We start from the raw sequence: 27,193 nt of genomic DNA, 5'->3' as shown, positions 1-27,193 counted from the left end.
TTGCAGGACACTTCTGTTCCAATAGACATCTAGCAAGTATTAAACATGGAACTAAACAGATGAGACTTCCAAGCATAATGTAGTCATGCACAGGTTAGAGATGGTGGATGTTCAGAGAAATATGTCATTAGATACTTTCATCATTACATGAACAACATACATATAATTACACACGTAGGTGGTATAGCCTCCTTTATACCTAGTCTTTATGGTACAGCCTACAGAGAGAGAATGTCTTTAAATATGTGGTTTATTATTGACCATTAAGTGATGTGTGATAAAATGGCTTCTCCCGAGATGTCTTCTCCCGTGTCCCAAATTATACAGCTTTCTTAGGCAACCATTCCTTTCTGTTTGGAAATAAAATTAATTGAACAACTTTTCCTCATTCCATCAAACTTCAAAAGTTTAATTTGCTTCTGAAAGAGCTCATATCTTCATGATCTTCTCCTTTTCTGGTTCCCCTACCCACTAACAAATAGTATCTCTTTTAACTTACTGCAAAAGTGCCTCTCCATGTCATCATTCCTTCACTCCCAGACCCTCTAGATTTGTTAATAATTTTCCATTAGAACAAACTCTAAGAGATTGTTCACATTTTTATTTAGGACAAAGTTTCTTCTCACTGAATATTGCCTGACATAAATAGGCCATTGGGAATCACTGAGATGAAGAGATCTTTATTACAGTGGCATTTGCTATATGGAATTGCATCCATGTTTAAAATTTTCCACGGGTTTCAAATTGAGTACTTTCTCTGACCTTCTAGAAGTGAGATGCAATTGCCCCAAAACATCATCATAATTTGAATGATGTAGCGCTTTCTACCTCCTCTCACCAAAGAAGAAAATCTCCCTCACTATTTCAGGAAAATCTGGGGAAGAAAAATATGCCTGGCATGGGCAATATCAAAAAAACTTGTTAATCTTATAATGGCCATTAATATTGGAGACAGTCAGTACAATGTCTCAAGCCTGTCTTAAAGTAGTAAATTTTGTTCCCAACTATGTCTAGGCCATATCTTTCTCCATATTGTATTTTTACAATACCCACTAAACTCACATCTTCTTGACTTTTCCAAACAACATTTTGTCAAAACTCTAGCTATATCATGAAAAACAAATGAAGAAAAGTCTTCAAATACATCCTAGGCCTTGATTCAAAATGTGTCATCAAACATAGAAGTTGATGTTGTCATCAAAAGTGTTCTTGGTGTCTTCTTACAAGAATCTCTTGCATATATAAGAGTTCCTAGGATGCTCATAATGTTGAGTGTCTAGGCTATATTCCCTCCCCACAATGGATTCACAACTACCCTCTCTCAAATTTTTTTCTGGAAAATGTCAAATGCTAACAAATCCTAATAATTGTAGTTCATACAACAAATACACTAGTCACAAACTGAATATATACAGTACTCAAAGTACCTACAGGAAAATGTAGAGAGTCAGTGGGGCAAGAAATTGCCTAATACAGAAGTATTTATACAAAAGGGGTAAAGGAGAGAAAATTACAAGCCAAAATGTGTAATATCTTTTCAATACAGATCTTGTCCCTTAAGTGCCATTTTTAACATAATTTACTTGAATTAAGTTTGAGCATCTCCCCTTTTGAACTTCCACAACACAGGTCACCTAGTCATAGTGAACTGCCACTGGATTCAGTCAGCATCAAGTACATCATCAAATCACAAGATTCCAACTTGTGTTGGTTGAGATTATGTGAGCAACAGCCAGTTCATGAATCTGTGTACATGGTGTGCCTTCAAATCTACTTCAATTGGGCAGCTGCTTATCATGACTTTTCCCCAGAAACCCATTTAGCCTAATGATTGTGAGTAGCAATGACTTCTGCTTAATTAGTACAGTAATCAGTGCACATTCCCCTTAAATGCTAGAGATACATTTGGCAGGTGTCAAGTGATGCTTAACCAGGTGCTAAATAGGTGTGAAAGTCTCGGTTTTGGTCTTTCCCAGCTAGTTGCCAAATATATAAAGATGAAATGGCATACTAAGTATGTCTGGATGGATGAATTGCTTAAAATTTCCTTCTGATTACTGGTAAAAGCTACCATAACACCCACCCAGTGACCCCTAAGTGAATTCTTGTGAACTTAGAGACAGCATCAGGAGTGAAACAGGGCAAAAGTGACGCCAATAAAATTTAAGTATCTTCTCTACTGGTTCTCAGTTCTTCCTATTTCCAAGACCTCATTCAGCTTTTCATTCTCAATTATAAAGTCCGTGTTTCTGACTTTGTACTTAATAGAACTTCTTTTCTATGTACTCAACAAACTCAAGATTACCATCTAGCTAGCACACTTTCCTATAATTCATGATTATGGAAAAGGAGATTGCACTTAGACCAGAGGGAGAAAAGATAAACACTAGAGAGGACATTCCATATAAAGTCGATGGTTATGTGTAAAGGATAAAAAATATATATACCTTCTTCATTATTATAAAAATAACCTTTGATAGGTACTAGCTATGACACAGAAAGTGACCCCAGGTCATACTATTTAATACTTTTATATACCCAGATCGCTCTATCCTAAATCCTACACGCATAGCATTTCACCACTGATTATTGGCATGTGGTGAGCACATTTCCTGGCAAGAAGAAAAGAAGGTGCTACATTCAACTGCTGGGAGAGAGAGTTTCCTCTTTCCTGAACTAAACATGAAGGAGAAAACTTGTTGTCAAGGGCTATCGATGACCCTCTTGCAAATGCAAAATTAATTGGTCTCGCAAGGAAGCTGAAAATCAGAAGAGTACAGAAACAAGAGATGCACTTGAAACAATCTTGGGCCCAAATTGCATTCTGTCTGGAGTCCTTCTTTTGGTTTTCTTTCCAGCAAATCAATTTCCACATTAAGTCCACTTGAATTGGAATTTATGTTATTTGTTGCTGAAAGCATCCTAATTAAAACTCCAATGCTCTGTGAAAGAAAAAAATTAATACCCATTCTATAACTGAAGGATCTGAGGTATGATGGGGCTAGGTAACTTAGCCAAGGAACTGGTTGAGTCTGGGTTCAAACCCAGAAGTCTATCTCCTTAGGAGGGAGAAGAGCCTGAGAATACTCTCAGGGGTTATAGAGCTATGTCTTTACAATGGGTTACTTATATCTGTTAACTTTGATGGGATATGAGAAACCCAGATATTTGGTTGCATCTTATTTCTGGGAGTGCCTGTGGGAGTGTTCTAGATGGTTTAAGCATTAGAAGCAGTAGACTCAGTGAAGCAGAAGTCCTTTCCAGAATGAGTGGGTATCATCCAATCAATCCTTTGAGGGACTGAAAAGAAGAAAAGGCAGAAATAGGGAGTTTCTGTTCTTTTCTGCCTGTATCTGTCTTCCTCTACCTTTGAAATGTGATTTACACCATCAGTTTCCCTAGTTCTCTGGGTCTTCAAACTAAGGTTGAATTATACTACTATAGTTCCTGGGATATATTTCTAAGAGATATATAAAAACATATATGTATAACTATATATTTTATTAATATCTATATCTATATATAGATGATATAGATATTTATATATAGATAGAGATATCTATATCTATATAGAGATGGTTAGACTTCTTCATCAAGATCCTGAATGATCAGTTTGAGTCTCTTCATGTTCCTAGAATGAGCTGATGCCATTGGGCTACACTAGCACGTGACAGGGACAAATGGAGACGTTACTGGTGCCCTCTTGAGCAAATCGATGAGTAACAGGATGTCAAGTGATCAAGTGATCTATATATATAGATGGATATAGATATATGCATTATATATAGATATATAAGATATAATACATATAATAAATATTATATAATAAATATTATATAATACATATATAATATATTATATTCATCCTAGCAATTTATTTAGAGAGAATGGGAAAGGATATTCACCCAATACTATCAGATACAGGGTTGATATCAAGTATACATAAGGCACTGGGTGAACGCTACAAGAAGAAAACATACAATCCCATCAGAAAATGTGGGATGACATGAACAGAAACTTTCTCAAAGAAGAAATTAGAATGGCCAAAAGACACATAAAAAATGCGCTTCATCACTAATCATCATGCAGATTGAAACAACAATGAGATATCACCTCACACCACAGAGATTGGCACATATCCAAAAGAACAAAAGCACCCGGTGTTGGAGCAGATGTGGGGAGAAAGGGACTCTCTTTAACTGTTGGTGGGAATGTCGACTGGTTCAGCCCTTTTGGAAAAGAGTATGAATGCTTCTCAAAAAATTAGAAATTGAACTCCCATTTGACCCAACAGTACCACTTCTGGGAATATATCTCAGAGAGGCAAAAAAGTACAGTCAAAACGACATCTGCACTTCTATGTTCATTGCATCACTGTTTACAATAGCCAGAATCTGGAAAAAAACCCGAGTGCCTGAGAACAGATGACTGTTTAAAGAAACTTGGTACATCTACACAATGGAATACTATGCAGCTGTTAGAAAAGATGAAGTCATGAAATTTGCATACAAGTGGATAAACATGAAAATTATCATGTTAAGTGAAATAAGCCAGAAAGAGAGGCACAGACATAGAAATATTGCACTCATTTGTGGAATATAAAGTAACAGAATGAGAGACTAACACCCAAGAATAGTAGAGATAAGAGCCAGGAGGATTGCTCCACGGCTTGGAAGCCTACCTCACATGCTGGGGGAAAAGGCAGCTCAGATAGAGAAGGGAACACCAAGTAAAGGGTACTTGGAGGGCCGGCTCAGGATGGGAAATGTGTGCTGAAGATAGACTATAGACCGAACATGATAACTACTTAATACCTTTATTGCAAACCACAACACCCAAAAGGGGAGAGGGAGCAAAAGGGAATGCCTTGCCACAGAAGTAGGGTGGGGTGGTGGGGATGGGGTGGGGATGAAGAGAGGCACACTGGGATCACTGGTAGTAGAGAATGGGCACTGGTGGAGGGGTGGGTACTCGATAATTATACGATGGAAATGTAACCACAAAAGTTTGTAAGTCTGTAACTGTACCCCATGGAGATCCATTTAAAAAATAAATTAAAAATAAATAAATGAATAAATAAATAAATAAATAAATAAAGCAAGCTATAGAAGCAGAGATCCCAATCATATGAATTTGCAAAATAAAACTTATCTGAGTATTGCATTTCAGGCAGAAAATAATGTGTTTGTTTTTTACATAAACTTGTCTTATTCCTAAACCAAAATTCTTCAAAGGAAATTAACCAGAACTCAGATTTGAAATCAGAAGTTTCTAGATTAAAATTACTGCTCTGTACTTTACTTATTTCTTGGGTAGTCCTGCAAAAATCACTTAAATTCTAGGGAATTTAAGTGCCTCCATCTGCAAATGATAATAATGTAAGCAATTTTAAAAACATTTATACCTCATAGAGTGACTGAGGGTATTTGATGAAATCCTGTTGCTTTGGGTAAGGCTTTTCAAAGGCAAAGCCTGAGACAATGATTCAAGGACAAGTCATTCAATATGAAGTATGCCCAGGAGAAACAGGTAAGAAAATGGGGAAAGCAAGATAGGGAAGAGAAATAAACTAGGTCAGGGTCACAAGATAGTTACTCCTGCCTAGGAAATTCCGAAGCTTACGTTATTCCAGAGTTTGTTTCAGCTCAAGAAAAGGGAGCTGCTCTTTCATAGTTGTATCTGACCTATGTATTGGCTAAATATTATCCCCAGGGATGTCAGGTCTCAGCTCCTAACAATTCTGGGCTATAATGTGCCAAGGGACTCTCATGACTGGGGTCAGTCTTTAGAGAAGAGAGGCAGAAGTAGGTTGATGGAAGCAAAAAATGCACCAAAGTTGTGAAAGATGTATATAGTTACTATAAAAAGAATTCAAAAGCAGCCCCAAACCCAGTACACAATAAGGAGCTGGTCTTTCATTGCCACAAGAAGGAAGATTCCACACAACAAAATAGAAATCTGGAGGATTTTCTGTGGTATTAGCCCTACTTCCAAACTGTGTGCTTGATGCCCTAGAGAGAGACTTGACGCAACTTTTTGAGAAGTGATCAATATTTCTTCCTCATTGCTAGTCAGGCTGAGTGGAAAATCAAGAAGAGGCTGACATCAAAATAAAGAGCAGTAGGAATTCAGGGGAAATGAACTATTCTTTTTTAATCTTTGGAGATTTTTGAGTTTGTAAAGGGGTCAGGAAATGGTTCCAGCCTTGTTAATAGACAAATTCCCTGAGTTGACTCCTGGGGCAAATTTTATAAATCCTCAGTAAAGATATTTCTCACCACACCCCCTGAGGCCAAACCAATTTGGAACAGCACCTACAAAGGGACCCACAAGCGGCCCCCACTGGACATTTCACTATAATGTCAGCACCTTTGTATGTGACTTTTTGCTGTTTAGAGACAAAAGGAGACAAAATTCAAGACAGAAGGAACTTCAGATGTAATTCTTGATTAAATCAATCTCAAAAATCAGGATGTCCCAATACTCTTGGATCTTTGCACTTTACCTCCCATAAGGCAATACATTTGGGCACTTAGGTCAACAAAAATCGACTTCCACTATATGAATAAATGACTCTCCACTCAGAGTAGTTCGTTTTTCCTCCAGGCAAATAGATGACAATGCCAAAAATATTCAATCTTCCTAGGAAGAAAAAGTTAGGGAGCTGTAATCAATGATAAAACTCCACTTATAGTTCAACATTTTTGTTCCAACAAACAGAAACTTATTGCGTTGTCTCTGTAGGCTGATTCTTCTATTTTCTGGGGTCCAAAGAAAGATGAGTAATGTGATAGAGCCTGTATTCACATCCAAGAAGAGTGCTACTATGAGCTGGTCTCTCCTTGGAGGGTGGAATGACACTGGAGATGATGACAAGCATTTCAAGAACAAGGGGTGACTATGAAGGACTAGTCTTGAGCTGAGAAGGATAGGGTAAGGATAGGTGGTAACAAAAGCCAGAGGGATTTTGAGTATCAGTTAATTGTCCCAGTCAATTCGAAGGTTTTTTCTAATCAAAAAGATTTAGAAAGTGAAGAAACAAAAGTAATACAAAACTTTAAGCAGTACCATTTCTTCCTGTCACAAAATTTTTTCTTTGAATCTCTTATTCAGCATTCTTACCATCAAATAGTTGCTTTGGGGTTGGACAGATAGGGGTTTGGGGAAGAAATTCTGTCTTTTACTGACCAAACAAGTGGAAACAAAGATAAATAATTTGTGACTACATTAAATTACAGAATGAATTATATACTTGCTCAAGCTCATATTTTATTTTCAAAAATCAATTTTAAACTCGTATTAAGAACTTTTTCTATATCTCTTAATTTTCAGAGACATCATGTTTAGGTACTTCTGAATTATACCATGTGTAACAAAGTATGTAACTAACCAACATTTTCTTTTTAATTTTTGGGGGGAGGAGAGACCACACCTGGTGCACAGGTTACTCCTTGCTCTGAACTCAGAAATTATGCCTAGCCTTTCTCGGGGAACCATATGGGATGCTAGGGATCTAACCCTGGTAGGCCACATGCAAGGCAAATGCCCTGCCCACTGTGCTATTGCTCTGGCCCCATATGGCATTTTGTTTGAGAAAGGAACGTCTCATAGTTAGAATTTAGCAATGCTTCTTCTCTTTGAAAAAATATTAAAGTAAAGTAAGTAAAGGCCCTCCCATTGATCATCGATTTGCTCGAGCGGGCCCAGTAACGTCTCCATTGGAGACTTTGTTGTTACTGTGTTTGGCATATCGAATACGTCATGGGGAGCTTGCCAGGCTCTGCCGTGCGGGCGAGATACTCTCGGTAGCTTGCCGGGCTCTCCGAGAGGGGCGGAGAAATCGAACTCGGGTCGGCCATGTTGGCTGCGTGCAAGGTAAACGCTCTACCGCTGTGCTATCGCTCCAGCCCTCTACTGTACGATAGCACAGTGGTAGGGCGTTTGCCTTGAAAAAATATTATCTAAGCAATATTTGCTTTGAAGAAATTATGACTAGTAGTTTTATGCAGGGCTAGAGCACAGCGGGTAGGGCACTTGCCTTGCATGTGGACGACCTTGGTTTGCTTCCTCCGCCCCTTTCGGAGAGCCCAGCTAGCTACCGAGAGTATCCCACCCTCACAGCAAAGCCTGGCAAGCTACCCATGACATATTGATATGCCAAAAACAGTAACAACAAGTCTCACAATGGAGACACTTCGGGTGCCTGCTCAAGTAAATTGATGAACAACAGGAAGACAGTGCTACAGTGCTACATTAAATTAAGAAGCATCTCAAAATAAATGATGACCAGAATACTAAGATAGCCTGTGGAATGTGAAAAAATATTTACTCAACACTCATCTGATAAAGGGTTAATATTCAATATATATAAGGTATGAGAAAAAAATTTATGAGAAAATAAATCCAACCCCATAAAAATAGGGAGAAGATATGAACAGAAACATCCTCAAAGAAGAAATACAAATGGTCAAAAGGCACATGAAAACATGTTCTACAACATTAATTATCAGGGAGATGCAAATCAAAGCAACAATAATATATCATGTCACATCACAGAGGCTGACACACATCAACCAGTGCTGGAGTGGATGTGGGGAGGAAAAGACTCATTACCTGCTACTGGAAATACTGATGGTCCAGCTTTTTGGGAAAACAATATGGACATTCCTCAAAAAACTAGAAAGCTTCCATATAACCCAGCAATACTGCTCCTGGAATATACCCCCAGGGAGGCTGAAAACATAATGTAGAAAAGCCATCTATACTCCTATGTTCATTCACAATAGCCAAAATCTGGAAATAACTCAAGTGCCCGAGAACAGATTAGTGGATAAAAAGAACTATGATACATCTGCACAATGAAATACTGCAAAGTCATTAAGAAAAATGAAGTCATGGGCATTCCTTAAAATCTAGAAATTGAGCTTCCATATGACCCTTCAATATCACTTCTGGGAATAAATCCCAAGGGTGCAAAAAAGCACAGTAGAAATGACATCTGCACCGGTTTGTTCACAATAGCCAGAATCTGAAAACAACCCAAGTGCCCGAGAACAGATGACTGGTTAAAGAAACTTTGGTACATCTACACAATGGAACACTATGAAGCTGTTAGAAAATATGAAATTATGAAATTTGCTTTTATGTGGTCATGGAGAGTATCATGCTAAGTGAAATGAGTCAGAAAGAGAGAGACAGACATAGAATGACTGCACTCGTTTGTGTAATGTAAGATAACATGATATGAGACTGACACCCAATGACAGTAGAGACAGGGCCAGGAATATTGCTCCATGGTTGATAACTTGCCTCATGAGATGGGGAAGAAGTCAGCTGGAAAAGAGAAGGGATCACTAAACCAATGATGGTTGGAGGGATAGTTTGGGATTGGAGATGTGTGCTGAAAGTAGATAAAAGACCAAACATGATAGCCTCTCGATATCTGTATTGCAAACCATAATGCCAAAAAGGAGAGAGAGAGTATGGGGGAAATTGTCAGTCATAGATCCAGGGGGAAGTATGGGGGGGGGGGGGATACTGGTGACATTGGTGGTAGAAAATGTGCACTGATGGAGGGACAGGTGTTTGATCATTATATGACTGAAACTCAAACATGAAAGCTCTGTAACTGTATCTCACGGTGGTTCAATTTAAAAAAAGGAAAAATGAAGACATTAAATTTCTTATACATAGAGAGTATAACACGGAGAGTATCATACTGAGTGAAATGAGTCAGAGGGAGAGGGGCAGATATAGATTGATCACACTCATTTGTGGGATAAGAATTATACCCAAAGATGTATACTTAGAGATAATAAAAACAAGGCTCAGGAGGACTGGTCCATGTTAGGAAGCTTGTCACAAGTGGGAGAGGAGTGCACTTAGGACAAAGAAAGGACCACTATGACAATGATAGATGGAAATGATTACTCAGCACAAGAGCTGGGTGCTGAAAGGATGTAAAATGATATGCATGACTCTCTTTCAGTAAGAGTGTTGCCAAGTACAGTACCTAAAAGTGGAGGAGGAGAGTGAGAATGAGGAGAGAGAGAGAGAGAGAGAGAGAGAGAGAGAGAGAGAGAGAGTCTGTTACGGGGCAGGGGCTTGGGGGAGCATGGCAGGAGGGAAACTAGGAACACTGATGGTGGGAAATGAGCACTGGTGAAGGAACGGGTGTTGAAACATTTATGACCAAAACTTAATTATGAACAACTTTGTAAGTGTGCATCTCAAGGTGATTCAACAAAAAAAAGTTTAAGAAAAAATAAAATTCCATCTTTTATTCCCTCCACACTCACTATTCCCTAAGGCAGAAAGGTAGTGTTACCTAGGGATCACAAGCATCCCTAAATATTATTACAAAGTTGACTCTGTTGATGCAGACAAGGGATTGATTTACAAGTATATGAAAGGGGAGATTGAAAAAGTGGTTGAAATAAGAGCTATTTGAAGTATCCAGTTTTTAAGGTGGGACTAACAAAATAGTGATGACATATGCATTCAGGTTTTGCAGAAAAGTTCTTTTTTTCTCTGTTGCCCCACCTTTATTAATAATAACATCTGCCTTTACTGTCAACAATGTCCCCCTCTGGGCAATAAGTTTTATGTCACAATAAAGGAAATTGAATCAAGTAGAAGTAAAAGTGGTTAGTCTTGATAGAACACTTACTTTCAAATGAAAGGGCAATGATGGAGATTTACTAGTGAGAAGTCAATTCAAGTGTTCAGAAAAGCAGGTTATTATACCAACAAAAGGAACTGTGTTAGTTTACCCCTATGACACCTAGTCCCCAAATTTTTACTCTATCAGTTTTCCAATTAATTAATGGAATAAAGAGAATAGTAAAGTAAATAAAGGTAAATGGGTTGTTTGCTTAGCACAGTTGCCAGAAGATAATTATTCTCTAATTTTTCTCTGGATAGAATGTTATCTCTCTTTCTGACTAAAGAATTCTTATTCTCTAAGAAATGATTTTAACCTAACTGATCTTTTATTTAGAGTGAGAACAAATTGTATTTAAGGAATCTAGACAAGTAGAGGCCAATAAGACTACTAGTACATTTTTACCCCACCTTACCTGAATAATTAAGTTTCCATTAAAAGCAAGCAACAGTATTTTCCATATGTACACCAAGCTTATTTGAGTCTGATGAATGTGAGTCAATTGCTATGCCTGGATTCAGAATAGACAGATTCATTTATGAAATCACAAAATTTAAAATCTGATCCCAGATGGGCAATGCAATGTCAGGGACTGACTGATCTGCCAGTATACTTCTCTTTTTGGTAATTCCGTCTATTATTTCTGCGGATGGCAGGGGCACATCCTGCTCAGTGCTCAGGGGATAATGCAGTGATAAGAATGAAACCAGTGGAGTGAGGGGTGGCATCCCACATGTAAAACATGTGTTCCAGCCCTTTACACTATCTCTGTCCTGTCTATTCTTTCTTCAATATTAATTCCCAGAACTTCTGAGCATTTGTAACATCTCTGAGTTCTCTTTGCTATTTGTAAAGTACCTAGGAGCCAAAGGAGACTCTGAGATATGACATGTATATTTTGCATTAAAACAACACAAATATATTTGCTTTCTTATCTTTTCCAATCATACCTGATTTGGTCAATGTTATTTCTAGCTGTTCACTAATCTTAGACAGATATGACCCATACGAATATGACCAATGTCATGTTCATACAGTACTTGAGTCCCTCTCCTGAAATATTCGCTCCCTTCCTTCTAGGCACAAGCTGAGCACTCTGATTCCAAGAACTATCTAATTTTTCTAACTGCAAGAGTTCTCGCTAAACACCTACTGGAACAGCAAAAGAGATGTTAGAATAAGGAATGTGGACTTGCTCAAGGAAGCCTGCAGGGGATAATCTTGGAGGAGCTGTATCATTGGTCACCCAGCCAGTCAGTGGTCATTTCAGATTCTTAGCCAGGCTGAAAGTGTTACTTTATGAAAGAAAAGCACAACTTCAAGAATATACTGAGAGAGCCAGAGAGAGATTTCAAAGAGCTAGAGCACATGTGTTGTATAGAGGAGGCTTGGTTTCAATCAGTGGCACCTGTAGACCCAAGAGTTTCAGAAGCATCTTTTGAGTAGCACACATGGGTAGTCCCCGAGCAGCCCCAGTGTGGTTTAAAAAAAAGAAGAAAGAAAAGAATGCACTGAGATTGGATGCCATTCATGCTGAAAACAGGCAGGAAATGCCTACTTATTAGTATGCCTCTGTGTGGCTGCATCTTTCAAGCTTGATTAATACTTAATGTGATTGTCTTTAAAATCTGTCACTATCTGGCAGTGATCAGACAAATGCTGGTGACAGAAGCACAAATATTTGTATTAGGGCTATGCCGTCTGCTAGGATTATATGATTAATAAGTTTTGCCTGGTCACCCATAGAGATTTGGTTTTCTAAATTATCCAGCAGTGGTGTTAACCAAAAGATGCTGAAACCAGTGTGGGAATGAAGAGGAAGGGCAGGTTGTTCATAGCTTTGAGGGCTTTTCTTTAATTATTGAAAGGATAGCTAGTTGCTCAAAGGAATTGATGACAAATGTAAAAGTCCTCAAAATCCTACTAGATCATAGCAGACGCTCTTGAAACCTGAATTTCATCAAGGCAGACACAGTCTGAAGAGAGGCAATTGTATCAAAAGTGGTTTTAAAATAAAGGGGGTGAGAGCAGAAGAGAGATAGTGATTTTGCTGCAGGAAAAACAATGAGACCATTTAAAAAATTTTCTTCAGAGAAAATGCACACAAAAATACCAGATGCTATAACTTCAACAATTCAAATGGAGCTGCCCTGAATATTTCAAAGCAAAAAAAAATCACTCTTAAAGGAGAGAGAAGAGAAAAGTGCATGGGTAGCCCCTACCATAGGGACAGCTGCATACCAAGAGTCTTCATGCTCCAGACAAATCCATCCAGGTCCAACTCTGTCTTTAACTTACCATGTTCATCAGTTTTTTTCTGATTTGAGATGAAAAGAGAAGTCTATGTGTCTGTGTCTTTTTTTCTATTCATTACAACTTTCTGAGACAATAATCAAGCCAACTATTTAGAATGGCTCTGTCCTGGGTGGTGAGATTGTGGGCTCACAGAATGGATTCTATTGGCACAAAAAAAGGAGTTTATAATCAAGAAAGGGTGATGAATCTGCAGACATTTTTCTTTGCTCTTTACAAGGATTTAGAAAAAACAGATGAGGCTGGAGCAATAGTACAGCGAGTAGGAAACTTGCCTTGCATAAAGCTAAACCAGGTTCAGTCCCCAGAACTCCATATGGTCCCCTGAGCACTGTCAGGCGTTATCCCTGAGCTCAGAGTCAGGAGTAATCATTAAGCTTTGCCAGGTATGACCCCATAACAAACAAAAAAAAAGCATACAACACTGTGTGTAAGTTTAAGGCATATAGTATAATGAGTTGCTATATGATATATATTATTTGTTATACAGGGAAGTTACAATAAGATTCATGGATATATTCAAACATAGATCTGGTTGAAATTCTTGTTTTGTGGACTGGGGCTATACTTGCTTTGCATGTATAAGGTGCTAGGTCTAAACCCTGGCATTGCAAAAAAGAAAAAAAATTCTAGCTTTGTAACTTACATGTGATCTTGGGTCCATTACTTAATGTCTTCGAGTTCCACTTTTCTCATCTGGAAAAGAGAAAAATATTTATCTTCAGGCAGAATTTTGAGTTGTAAAGGACTTTAAAGAAAAACAATAGTAGCCATTATTCCTGGAGATTCCTACTTTCCAAATTTCTCATTTTCTAGCCACTATCCATTATATCTTTCTCTCCTACCTTCCCATAAACTATTCATTTATAGTTGCCCTATCAATATCAATCCATCAGGTCTGTTTTGTTCCCTGAATATTCATCTCCATGACACATACAATCATCTTTCAGATACCAGAACAAAAACTCTGATCCAAACAAAGAAAGATAGCAGTCCCTGAAGGAAACAATACTAACAGAAGGTATCTTTGTCAATTATCACTATATTATTGCCATCATCCTCATTAATAGTCTGCTATGTGCCAATTTTATGAAGGATAATGAGCCACCTGCATTTGATAAGGTAAAGACCAATATATTGCTAGCAAGACAGTTACTCTGTGCCCAAAGCCAAATACTGTATGGGATGGCAAGCATGTAAAACTGAAAAACCAAAAGAGAAGAGGGCTTTGGTCTCAATAGCTAACATTAAAAGGTGATAATTGCATGAAAGGAAGCTAAGGAAGAGTAAACAAATTAGTTTCTGGGCTTCTGCTATCCAGTGGGCTTTACTGTCTTTACCAAAATACAACATACAACATAGTATAAATTTAAGATTTTACATAAGTATTTTATATATATGTATATATACATATATGTGTGTATATATGATTATTGCAATAAGATTAGTTAATGCATATATCACTTCTCAACACTCTTGTGCAAGGGGGAAGGTAGAGCAGTTGAGTTACATGTGACAGTACTCAGAGCTTACCCCTAGCTTTGTGCTCAGGGATCACTCTTGGTGGAGCTTAGTGGGCCATATGTGATTCCAGGGATCAAACTAGTATTAACTGAATGCAAAACAAGCGTCTTAACCCCTGCACTATCTCTCTGGTCCTTCATATTTACCTTTTGTAGGGTTGAGAACTTTTAAGATTGATGGTTAGTAACTTTAAAGTACAAACTACTGCTTTGGGAACTACAGTAATCATTGTATGCATTATATTCACAGAACTTACTTACTTGACAACTGGAAACTTGTACCCTTTGACCAATTTCACCTACTTCTCCCAACTCTCTATACTGAACAACCACCAATCTGTTTCTATGAGCTCTTTTTTTTTCCTGACACATTATTTATTTTTCTTTGATTTATTTCACTTGGTCTTCAAATTTTATTTATTTATTTATTTTTATGTAGGAGTACTGCTATTTATTCAGCCACTGGTTAGCTGATTGAATTGTGCATGAACTCCATCTTACTTTTTTTATTTTTTATAATTTTATTTATTGAATCACCATGAGAGCAGTTACAAAGCTTTCGGGTCTAAGTCTCGGTCATACAGTGAAACACCCATACCTTCACCAGTGCCCATTCTCCACCCCCAACAACCTCAGTATACCCCCATCCCACACACTCCCCCTACCTGTGGGGCAGATGATTTCCACATTACTCTCTCTCTACTTTGATCACATTCAATATTTTGACACCAGATCCACCATTATTATTTGAAATTTTACCCCAACACTCAGATCTGCTGTAAAGGCAACAGAAGACAATTTGTTTTCTATTGCTGGTTATGAATAACATGTGATATCGCATGGCTGCGGTAGTGGCCACAGCCACTTTGGATTTTGAAATTCCAAAATTTTAACACTTAAATCTGGAGGGATATCTGCCAAAACCTGCTGGGTTCCAAGCTTTGCTCCTGAGTCTCTGGGATCATGGCCGTTAAGCAGCTTGATCAGGAGCCAGAAAGGCCTTTTGTGAGCAATGACTTGGGATCTCGTTGGGGTGGGGAGGACAGGAGCGGCTCCACCCCCATCCCATGAGGCCCAACAAGTTTCGTCACTGTGGGTCCAAGCCTGACTGTCCAATTACCTCTGGAGGATGATGGCCACCGAGATACCAAGGGGGAGCAGGCGGAGTGACAACACCCTTTACCCCCCAGGGTGGCACACCAACAGTAACCTACTGTGGGGTTCGACGCATTTCTGCCAAAAGCCACTGGGTTTTGAGATTTGTTTCTGAGTCTCTGGGATCATGGCCATTAAGCAGCTTGATCAGGAGCCAGAGAGGCCATGGACGATAACTTGGGGTCTTGTTGGGGTGGGGAGGACAGGACTGGCTCCACCTCCATCCCATGAGGCCCAACAAGTTTCGTCACTGTGGGTCCAAGCCTGACTGTCCAATTACCTCTGGAGGATGACGGCCACTGAGCCACCAAGGGGGAGCAGGCGGAGTGACAACACCCTTTACCCCCCGGAGTGGCCTACCAACAGTAACCTACTGTGGGGTTCGACGCATTTCTGCCAAAAGCCACTGGGTCTCGAGATTTGTTTCTGAGTCTCTGGGATCATGGCCATTAAGCAGCTTGATCAGGAGCCAGAGAGGCCATTTGTGGGCGATGACTTGGGGTCTTGTTGGGGTGGGGAGGACAGGACCGGCTCCACCTCCATCCCATAAGGCCCTGTGTGTCTCGTCATTTTGGCCCCAACCTGATTGTCCAGTGGCCTCTGGAGCATGGCGGCCACTGGGCCGCCAGGGGGAACAGGCCAAGGCACGAAACTTATTCCCACCTGGGTTGGCCCAGCACTGGTAACTTACTGCAGGGACCGAATGCATTTTTGCCAAAAGCCACTGGGTTTCGAGATTTGTTTCTGAGTCTTTAGGATCATGGCCATTAAGCAGTTCAATCAGGAACCAGAGGGCCATGCCTCCAATTATATAGCTGAGCCGGAGGTGGTTTGTGGGTGTGTTTCCTACATACCTAACTTTTGGCCATTTACTTTCTTGGTAAAATTTGCTGCAAGTTTTTGGGGTCTGGCCAAAGGCACAGCACCAATTTTGGGGTATCTGGAAGGCTGCTGATGCACTCACCTCACAGGTACAGATTGACCTACTGGCGGCACCATACCCCTGATGGTCTTCAAATTTTAGCCAACTGTTTCAAATAGCAGACTTTCCTTTTTAATGACTGAATACTACTTTATAATTTCTTATTTATAATAATATTTTGCAGTAATGTTTTTTAAATGTTTTACAATAATGGGACATAAACAATTGAGATCAAATCCTATGATTCTTTTTTTTTTTTTTGCTATTTGGGTCACACCTGGCTATGCACAGGGGTTACTCCTGGCTCATGCACTCAGGAATTACTCCTTGCAGTGCTCAGGGACCATATGGGATGCTGGGAATCAAACCCGGGTCGGTCTCGTGCAAGGCAAATGCCCTACCTGCTGTGCTATTGCTCCAGCCCCAAATCCTATGATTCTTACACAGTGACAGAACAACAGGACACCAACCTTGCTTGTGGGCACCTAACCCAGCATCTGGAGGAAGAATGAGTGGTACTTCTAGAATTTCCTGAGATTCAAGAGAATGAAGGATGGTGATAAGTTATATGAAATTTTGTGTTCTCATATAGCCTTCCAAAGAAATAATGAAAACAATAGTACTGGCTAACTAAACTTGAGAATAAGTCAAGGAGTAAAACCAAGAACATAATATTAAAAAATTTATGTAACATGTTTTGACTTCTAAATAATTAAGTTAGAATTATACTAAGTCTGAGAGCTAAAATATTGGTTTGATATGCTGACTTGTCAGTCATATCCATGAGAAAGTTAAGTATTTAGAACTTTTTGAATCCTCTAGCCTCACCTGTAAAACAGGGTATTGACAAATCTTTCACAAACTATAGCAAATAATCATTATATTTTATAGAAATTCCTTATAAATGTGATGATATGAATTTTTGAAACTTCTAAGTTGAATCAAACTCCTCACCTAAGCATTGCTAGAGCGATAGCACAGCAGGTAGGGCATTTGCCTTGCAGGTGGCCAACTTGGCCGACCAGAGTTTGATTCCTCCACCCCTCTCAGAGAGCCCAGCAAGCTACTGAGAGTATCTCGCCCTCAGGGCGAAGCCTGGCAAATGTTATTTCTGGCAAGCTCCCCGTGACGTATTCGATATGCCAAACACAGTAACAACAAGTCTCACAATGTTACTGGACCTGCTGGAATAAATTGATAAACAATGGGAGGACAGTGACAGTGACAGAGATATGGAAGTCCCTTATAAATGTGATGATATGAAATTTTGAAACTTCTAAGTTGAACCGAACTCCTTGCCTAAGTATCAGTTGTCAAGAGTTTTACCATCCCCATGAGATAGAACCAACTTCAAAGGGAGAAACTGAGTCATGAAAAGCATCACTGTTCTGCTTTTACTGGCCCTGAGGAAGCCCAAGTTTATTACTAAATCCTCTACTCATCCATACTCCTGCTGTACCCATGGGTTCTCCCCGGATCCTCTTTATCATTGTCCTCACTTCCTGAGTGATCTTGAAACTCACTCAAAATTGCTGAGAATGCAGACACCTCTATCAGGAATCTTGAACTCTTTTATTAGTTCTCTACACATTTATACAACTCCCCCCTATTTCTCCACTGGGGTTTCCAATTAAATTGTTCAAATTGAAATCAGTTTTTATTCTCAGCAACCCTGCTTCTTCCTGGGCTTCCTAGTTTAGGAAATGGAGCATCATCTACCACATTCTCCCACCTATAATTGTAGAATTATGTTTTTCTCTTTCATTTCTCACCATCAATCACCCAAGAAAATAGATTTTTATCTAAATACCTGTCAAATCTTGGGCCAGAGTGATAGCACAGCGGGTAGGGTGTTTGGCTTGCACGAGGGCAAAGGTTCAATTCCTCCACCCCTCTTGGAGAGTCCTGAAGTTACCAAGAGTATTCCACCCACACGGCAAAGCCTGACAAGCTACCCATGACATATTGGATATGCCAAAAAACAGTAACAACAAGTCTCACAATGGAGATGTTACTGGTGCCCGCTCAAGCAAATCGATGAACAACGGGAGGACAGTGCTAGTGTTACAGCTGTCAAATCTTAAATCTCATATATTTATTTGTCCCTATGGCCACGCTCACACTGACCTTCCCTGAAATAGTCATCTTCCCTTCCAATCACTTAAAAAATGTAAATCCTAAAACTAAAACAAAATGTAAATACATTAAATTAAGCCATGGGGTAGGGAAAGGGATTCCAATGTATACTAGCCAAGTAAAGATAAACTATTCCATAACAACAATAACTCCCAAAGCTTTGAATAAAAATTTTTCATATTTAATTTGGAAATAATTTCAAAATTATAAAAAAGTGAAAAACTAAAAATGGAGCATACTCTTAACTATATTTCTTATTATTAACATTTCACTCTATTTATTTCAGCATTTGAGAGCAAGTTTAGTAAATTATGCCCTTTGCCGAAGTACTACAGTGTATATTAGCTAAGAATAAAGAGGTATCTTACATAGGCATAGCACAATTGTCTCCTTCACAGGCTTACTCTAATACAATGCTTTTAAAATCTAATCTAATATCCATATTCTATTTTTTCAGTAGATCTAATTATGTTCTCTGTAACATTTTTTTTACCTTTCCACTGCATAATCTATTCTAGGGGCAGATAATGCATTTAGTGGCCAACTTTAATCTGGAATATTGCCACAGTCTTTCTTTGTCCTTTATGACATTGACATTAAAAGTGATTTCTCTGTATAATGCTTTCGGGAGTATTGCCATTTTGACGATGTTGATTCTTCCTATCCATGAGCAGGGGATGTGTTTCCATTTCCTCCTTTCCTCTTTTATTTCATGGAGTAGCATTTTGTAGTTTTCGTTGTAGAGATCCTTTACCTCTTTAGTTAGGCTGATTCCGAGGTATTTGATTTTCTGGGGCACAATTGTGAACAGGATTATTTTTTTATGTCACTTTCCTCTCTCTCATTATTTCTATATAGGAATGGCAATACTCCTGAAAGAATTATACAGATCCAACGTGATTCCTATAAGGATACCCATGAAATTCTTCAAAGAAGTAGATCAAGCACTCCTGAAATTAATATGGAACAACAAACGCCCACGAATAGCTAAACAAATTTTGGGGGAAAAGACATGGGGAGGCATTACCCTCCTCAACCTCAAACTCTACTATAAAGAGGTAGTCATAAAACCAGCATGGTACTGGAACAAAGCCAGGGCTTCAGACCAATGGAACAGGTTGAAATATCCATACACACAACTCCAAATGTATGAACATCTAATCTTTGATAAGGAAGCAAGAAATGTGAAGTGGAGTAAGGAAAGCCTCTTCAACAAATGGTGCTGGCATAACTGGACAACCACATGCAAAAAAAAATGGGCTTAGACCTCGACCTAACACCATGCACAAAAGTCAGATCAAAATGGATTATAGATCTCAACATCAGGCCAAAATCCATAAGATACACTGAAGACAAGGTCGGCAAAATCCTCCAGGATATTGAGGCTAATAGTATCTTCAAAGACGACACTCCACTGACCAACCAAGTGGAAACAGAGATAAACAAATGGGACTATCTTTAATTAAGAAGCTTCTGCACCTCAAAAAATACAATAACCAGAATACAAATACAATCTAAAGAATGGGAAAGGATATTTACCCAATACCCATCTGATAAAAGGTTTATGTCAAGGACATACAAAGCACTGGTTGAACTCTACAAGAATAAAACATCTAACCCCATCAAAAAATGGGGTGATGAAATGAACAGAAACTTTCCCAAAGAAGAAATCCAAATGGCTAAAAGGCACATGATAAAATGCTCTACATGACTAATCAACAGGGAGATGCAGACCAAAACAACAATGAGATATCATCTCATACCACAGAGACTTGCCCACATCCAAAAGAACAAGAGCAACCGGTCTTGGCGTGGATGTGACGAGAAAGGGACTCTCCTTCACTGTTGGTGGGAATGCTGACTGGTTCAGCCCTTTTGGAAAACAGTATGGACGATTCTCAAAAAATTAGAAATTGAAGGGAGTATGGTGCCGCCAGCAGGTCAATCTGTACCTGTGAAGTGAGTGTATCAGCAGCCTGATAGCACTGTCAGACTTTCAGATACCCCAAAATTGCTGCTGTGCCTTTGGCCAGACCCCAAAAACTTGGGGCAAAGTTTACCAAGAAAGTAAATGGTCAAAAGTTAGGTATGTGGGAGACACACCGACAAACGACCTCCGGCTCAGCTATATAATTGGAGGCATGGCCTCTCTGGTTCCTAATCAAACTGCTTAATGGCAATGATCCCAGAGACTCAGAAACAAATCTCAGAACCCAACGGCTTTTGATAGAAATGCGTCCTGTTCCTGCAGTAGGTTACTGGGGCTGGGCCACTCCAGGCGGGACTAGGTTTCGTGCCTTGGCCTGTTCCCCTTGGCGGCCTGGTGACCATCATCCTCCAGAGGCCACTGGACAGTCAGGTTTGGGCCTTCAGTGACAAGACACGCGGGGCCTGCCTCACCAGATGGGGTTGGAACCAGCCCTTCCCTCCCCATCCCAGCGAGACCTCGAGTCACCACCTACAAACAGCCTCTCTAGCTCCTGATCAAGCTGATTAATGACCATGATCCCAGAGACTCAGAAACAAATCTCGAAACCGAGCTGCTTTTGGCAGAAATGCATCTGGGCCGCATACACAGCCATGGTTCCAGAGCAAAAGGACTTAATCCAGAGCGCGGCAGCTTGCGGCAGAAAAGTGAATGGACCATGCATTAAACTACGGCGCCATGCCTCCCCGGGAAGGAAAGGGTGTTGCTCCCTTCTGCCTTTCTCCCCCCGCCCCCGCAGGAAGGTGGCCACCGCTTCAGAGCTTATAGGAAAGCCAGGTATGAGCCAGCGGTGATGAGGCAACTGCAGTGTCATGGGAAGGGAGGTGGTACTGGCTCATCCTTCACGCCCTACCAAGGTCATGAATTGCCTCCCACAAGCAGCTCTCTGGCACGGCCATGGCTCCAGAGGCAAAAGGACATAGTCCAGAGCCTGGCAGCTTGCGGCAGAAAAGTAAATGGAGCATGCATTAAACTACAGCACCAAGCCTCCCCCGGAAGGAAAGGGTGTTGCTTCCTTCCACCTCTTCCTCCCCCTCCACCCCCTCCATCCCTCCCCCCCTCCCCCCCCCCCCCGCCCCACAGCAAGGTGGCCGCTGCCTCAGAGCTTATAGGAAAGCCAGGAATGAGCCCGCGGTGACAGGGCAACTGCAGTCTCATGGGAAGGGGGGCGTTCCTGGCTCGTCCTTCACACCCTACCAAAGTCCCAAGTTGCCCCCCACAAGTGGTTCTCCGGTACAGTCATAACACCAGACGCACAGAAACTAATCTCATAATTATCTGCCTCTTTGCAGAAATCCAAAATTGCGTGGCTGCAATAGCAGCCATGCAACATTATATGATTCTCATAACCAGCGATAGAAAACAAAGTATTTCACAATGTCTTTTCATCAATTCTGATTGTTGGGGGGGAAATTCTAAACAATAATGGTGCATCTTTTGTCTAAATAATGAATGTAATTAATGTAGAGAAGAGTTAAGTGGAAATCATCTGCCTCACAGGCATTGGGAGGGGTGGGGGGTATATTGGGGTTCTTGGTGGGGAAAAATGAGTACTGGTGAAGGGAGAGGTGTTTGATCATTGTATGACCGAGACTTAAACCTGAAAGCTTAATAACTTTTCCCACAGTGATTCAATAAATAAATATAAGACGAAAAATAAATAAATAAAAGTATGGGGAAAAAAAGTAAGGTGGAGTTCATGCCCAATTCAATCAGCTAATCAGTGGCTGAATAAATAGCGGTACTCCTACATTAAAAAAATTAGAAATTGAGCTCCCATTTGACCCAGCAATACCAGTACTGAAAATATATCCCGGCGAGGCAAAAAAGAACAGTCGAAATGACATCTGCACTTCTATGTTCATTGCTGCACTATTCACAATAGGCAAAATCTGGAAAAAACCCGAGTGCCCAAGAACAGATGACTGGTTAAAGAAACTTTGGTACATCTACACAATGGAGTACTATGCAGCTGTTAGAAAAGATGAAGTCATGAAATATACATACAAGTGGTACAACATGGAAAGTATCATGCTAAGCAAAATGGGTCAGAAAAAGAGGGCCAGACATAGAAAGATTGCATTTATCTGGGGAATATGAAGTAACAAATTGGGAGACTAACACCCAAGAATAGCCGAGATAAGTACCAGGAGATTCACTCCATGGTTTGGAGGCCAGCTGCACATGCTGAGGGAGAAGGCAGCTCAGATAGAGAGGGGAGCACCAAGTAAAGGCTGTTGGGAGGACCCTCCCAGGATGGGAGAAGCATGCCGAAAGTAGACTCTAGACTAAACATGATAGCCACTCAATGCCTCTTTTGCAAACCACAGCACCCTAAAGGAGAGAGAGAACAAAAGGGAATGCCCTGCCACAGGGGTGGGGTGGGACAGGGGGGTGGGAGGGTGGGAGGGATGCTGGAAGCATTGCAGGTGGGGAATGGGCACTGGTGGAGGAATGGGTACTCAATCATTGTTTAACTGAAACCCAAGGATGCTGGAAGCATTGCAGGTGGGGAATGGGCACTGGTGGAGGAATGGGTACTCAATCATTGTTTAACTGAAACCCAAGTACAAAAATTTGTAAGGTCAACAACTGTACCATATGGAGTTTCACTAATAAAATTTTTTTTTAAAAAAAGAAAAAAGTTAAGAAATCAAGCACCACAAATTGGCTTTTATTGATTTATTTTCTAATAATTATGTTTGCTATTTTTTAAAAGATTTATAGACCAAATAATATGAAATAAATTTATTGCATGCCTGCCAAAAAAGTTTAAAAAAAAGTGATTTCTCATTCTTGTCACAGTCTGAAGCAGATGAGGGTAACCGTCATCCAACCTGTAGTTATGCTGGAATGTATAGCCTCTAGAATCATCAGGCAAGGTGTAAGAGTAAGCATGGAGGAGGTACATCACTGGATGAGAATGACACATCACTTCCACTCATGTGCCTTTGCTAAAATTTAATCTCCCCGCAATGCTTAGAAGCAAGGGAGCAGAGAAAGAAAAGCAGATAGATGAATAAAGGCTAACACTCTGGGCTAGGCTTCTTCCTATACTTCTACCTTAAAACTTTAAATATCCCATTATAAATGCACATGGAGTTAGTTAACACATGTGACAATGCTAACTGTGTTGTGATAGAGAGTTTACCTTGATTAACACCATCCTCCCAGCACATAATGTAATGCCAGAAACATAATTAGAAATCATTAACTATATCTTGAATAAATGAATGATCAAGTTTTCTTAGTTTACATATCAGATGTGCAAACGAGAGCCACGGTGAGCCACTGGGGGTCAGGGGTGGAGACGGAGAACCCCAACGCCTGTCCCCACAACCACAGCCTACACCATACCCCCACCACACGAGATAAGTCTCACAATGTTGCTGGACCCGCTCAAGCAAATTGGTGAACAACAGGAGAACAGTGAACAGTGAACAGTGAACATATCAGATATACACTCCCAAGTATCTTAGCAAATTTCGTAAATCACCACAAATCCTTACATTTGCCTAATTCTAGACCATTCTAATTAGGCTCTCTACTCATTGAATCTGGTCAAAAGTTTATCCAAAATTTTCAGCTAAACAATCAGTTCTATGAAGAAGATGCAAATCTCACTAATAACTCTAAATAAAGCCACAAAGTAGTGAACAACCACATAATCCTGGTTTGAAATTGTTTCTGAATTTTCTAAGAATCAATCCTAATTCTCAGAAATTCTAAGCTGCCTATACAACACTGAAAGTTCTGTAAATATTGACCATACCTCCAACCAGTCTCTCAAGCCTTTAACAATTTGTTAGAGAAGATTCTCTGTCTCTTTAAATCCTTTGGATGAAACAGTGTACATGCGGAGATTACTAAGAATAAAAATGTAAGACCTTAAAAACCTACAGTCCACAACGATAGAGACTTACCCAATAGCACAAAACTGTAAAATGACAGTATCAATGTTAAACTAAAATTTCTGAATCTATTACTCTTCTGATGCTTTTTCCTTCCAGTTGATAACATAGTCAAGTTTTATCCCTTTTGAGATGTCACAGCCTCTGTTTAGCTGTTTCTCATCACCCAGATTCATCTTTCAGTTTTATACTGCGCCCCATAGTGCCTTATCTCTAGGCTCAGGCCTAGAATTCTCCAGCTGTATTTGGTACCGGCTCCCTGCATAACTCCATGTCATATATAGACCTATTTTCTTCTCCTTCGTATTAACAATTAACATGTCTCCAAGTTGAAATGTTAATTGGCCAGAGTTGTTAGAGCACCAGCTCCATGGCTCTTGAACTGTTCTTTAGTTTTTTACTCAAAAATGTTGGCTTTGAAATACCCCAGAAATTGTATCTGGGACATCTAAGCAGATGTGATAAGTCAGGCAAAAGCTAAGGAAAAATATGCACCGCCCTGGCTCAGGTAATGGTGGCTTTCATTATATTTTTTCCCTTTAACACAGCACAGTTACCTCTTTTGTAAAGGTTTTGCCTTGAACATCTCTTACTAATTAAGCCCATTTCTTCCTGGCAGTTTCTTTGTACTGAAAATGGGATTCAGCACTGGCTGCTGTGTGATTTGCAGCCACAGGAGTTACAAAGGTGCAGGAAGCCCTGAGAACACTCTGAAAGGGGCGGGAGAGGGGGAAAAAGCAGTGATAAATGGTTTACTTTTTCTAAGTAAAAATTATATATTCCTTCCTGAATTTTCTTACTAAGCCCTGAAAAGAGCCAGAAAATTTGTATTAGAGATGTGGCAAACCTACTTTAAAGGATTAGTTCATTTGGCAAATCATGTGACAGCGCTTAATTTCTACCTTGCATTTTTTTTTAAAAATGTGATTATTTTATGTTAAGAACTTTTAAAGTACTTACTTCCACTCTTACAACAACTTTATAAATAGACTTGACCCACTTTGCAGATAAGAATACTTAGGTACAGGTAAGTTGAATATAGTCAGATTTTGTAACACTAAGTGACACTACTGGGCAGTTGGACTTCAGAGTTGACAGACTTAACCGCCAAGCCCAATCCTTACAGAGAAAAAGAAAATTCCCTAACTTCTCTAAATTTTAAAATATTTTACTTTGAGCACATTATTTAATCTCAGATTCTGACTCTGACAGACACTGTGAAACTAATGCTATCTACACTGCAGGTTGAATAAATGAATCCAATATATATATAAAGTGCCCACTAAAGGAACCCACCACATGTACTCCAAAACAATAGCTATTCTTACTTTTGTCATTCTTTAGTTACCAAGGGGTGCATTGCTGTAGCCTTATGTATATAGAATCACTGTGCAAAGATATATTTTTTAAACCCAAGGCCAAAGGAACCTAACAATTATTTGTATTTACATTTTTGCATATTAGAAACCTGGCCTCAAAAAGACAGATGGTGGGACTGGAGCAATAGCACAGCGGGTAGGGCATTTGCCTTGCATGCAGCCGACCCGGGTTCAATTCCCAGCATCCCATATGGTTCCCCTGAGCACCACCAGCGGTGATTTCTGAGTGCAGAACCAAGAGTAAACCCTGTACATCGCCAGGTGTGACCAAAACAGCAAAAAAAAAAAAAAAATAGACAGATGGTGTGGATCTAAACATCTAAGAGAAGTTTCTTGAAACCCTCACCTCTTTTTACCCATGACTCAGGAGACTCTAGTTAGTTCTCAGGGCCATCCTTGCCTTATAGGCCCTTAGGCTCCAGGTTAATCGAGACCCTCCAAATGCATTCAGGATAGATTTAAAAACATTTGCTTAAGGTCTCTCTGAAGTATATCCAATTCTTGAATTAAATACAAGAGATTCACAATCCCTCAAGAGTTCTCTCAATTGAGTGGAGCCTAGGAAGACCACCTAATAAAGTCTAGATAGAGAGAGCTCCCTCAGAGCTTCCTTGACCCAGGGTAAACAACACACGAAGCAGAAAGCATATTGAGCTCAAATAAGCCTTCTCAATCCACATTCAAAGTTCCTTCATGAGAATAAAAGACCATAAAAACTATGGCATCCTGCCAGGTTAGGAACCAGCTTATGTGGGCACAGGTTTCTAGCCAGAGGAATCACAGGCGGAGAGAGAGACAGATGAAAAGAGTGAAACCCCCAGGAAGCAGAGCCCTATGGAGGAAATCACTGAAGATCCCTTAGGGTGGGGTCAGGCACTAATGTCTGGCTTGCCTAGAGTCCTCTGAGGCAGACAGAGAACCTCAAAGGTTGACGAGAGCCTCATTCTTTCAACATGGGGGGCCCGACGAGTGACACAGAGGCCAACACTTTGAGAATAAAGTTGAAAGGAGTAATCCTGATGTGTGGTTTTTGTCAGAGTAGGATGAAAACTGAGACTAGAAAAAGAAAATTGCTCATGAAAGGGCAAGAGCCTTTCTTGTCTACTCAGAAGAGTGAAAGAAAATGCCTCTATTCAGCTGCTGAACTTTGCTTGAAAAACAAAGATAAAGAAAAATCTACACACCAGGAGAACTAACAGCACCT

Source organism: Sorex fumeus, unplaced genomic scaffold (genome assembly GCF_029834395.1).
Source record: "Sorex fumeus unplaced genomic scaffold, SorFum_2.1 ptg000098l, whole genome shotgun sequence".
NCBI lineage: Eukaryota > Metazoa > Chordata > Mammalia > Eulipotyphla > Soricidae > Sorex > Sorex fumeus.
Note: the sequence above shows the minus strand (reverse complement) of the source record.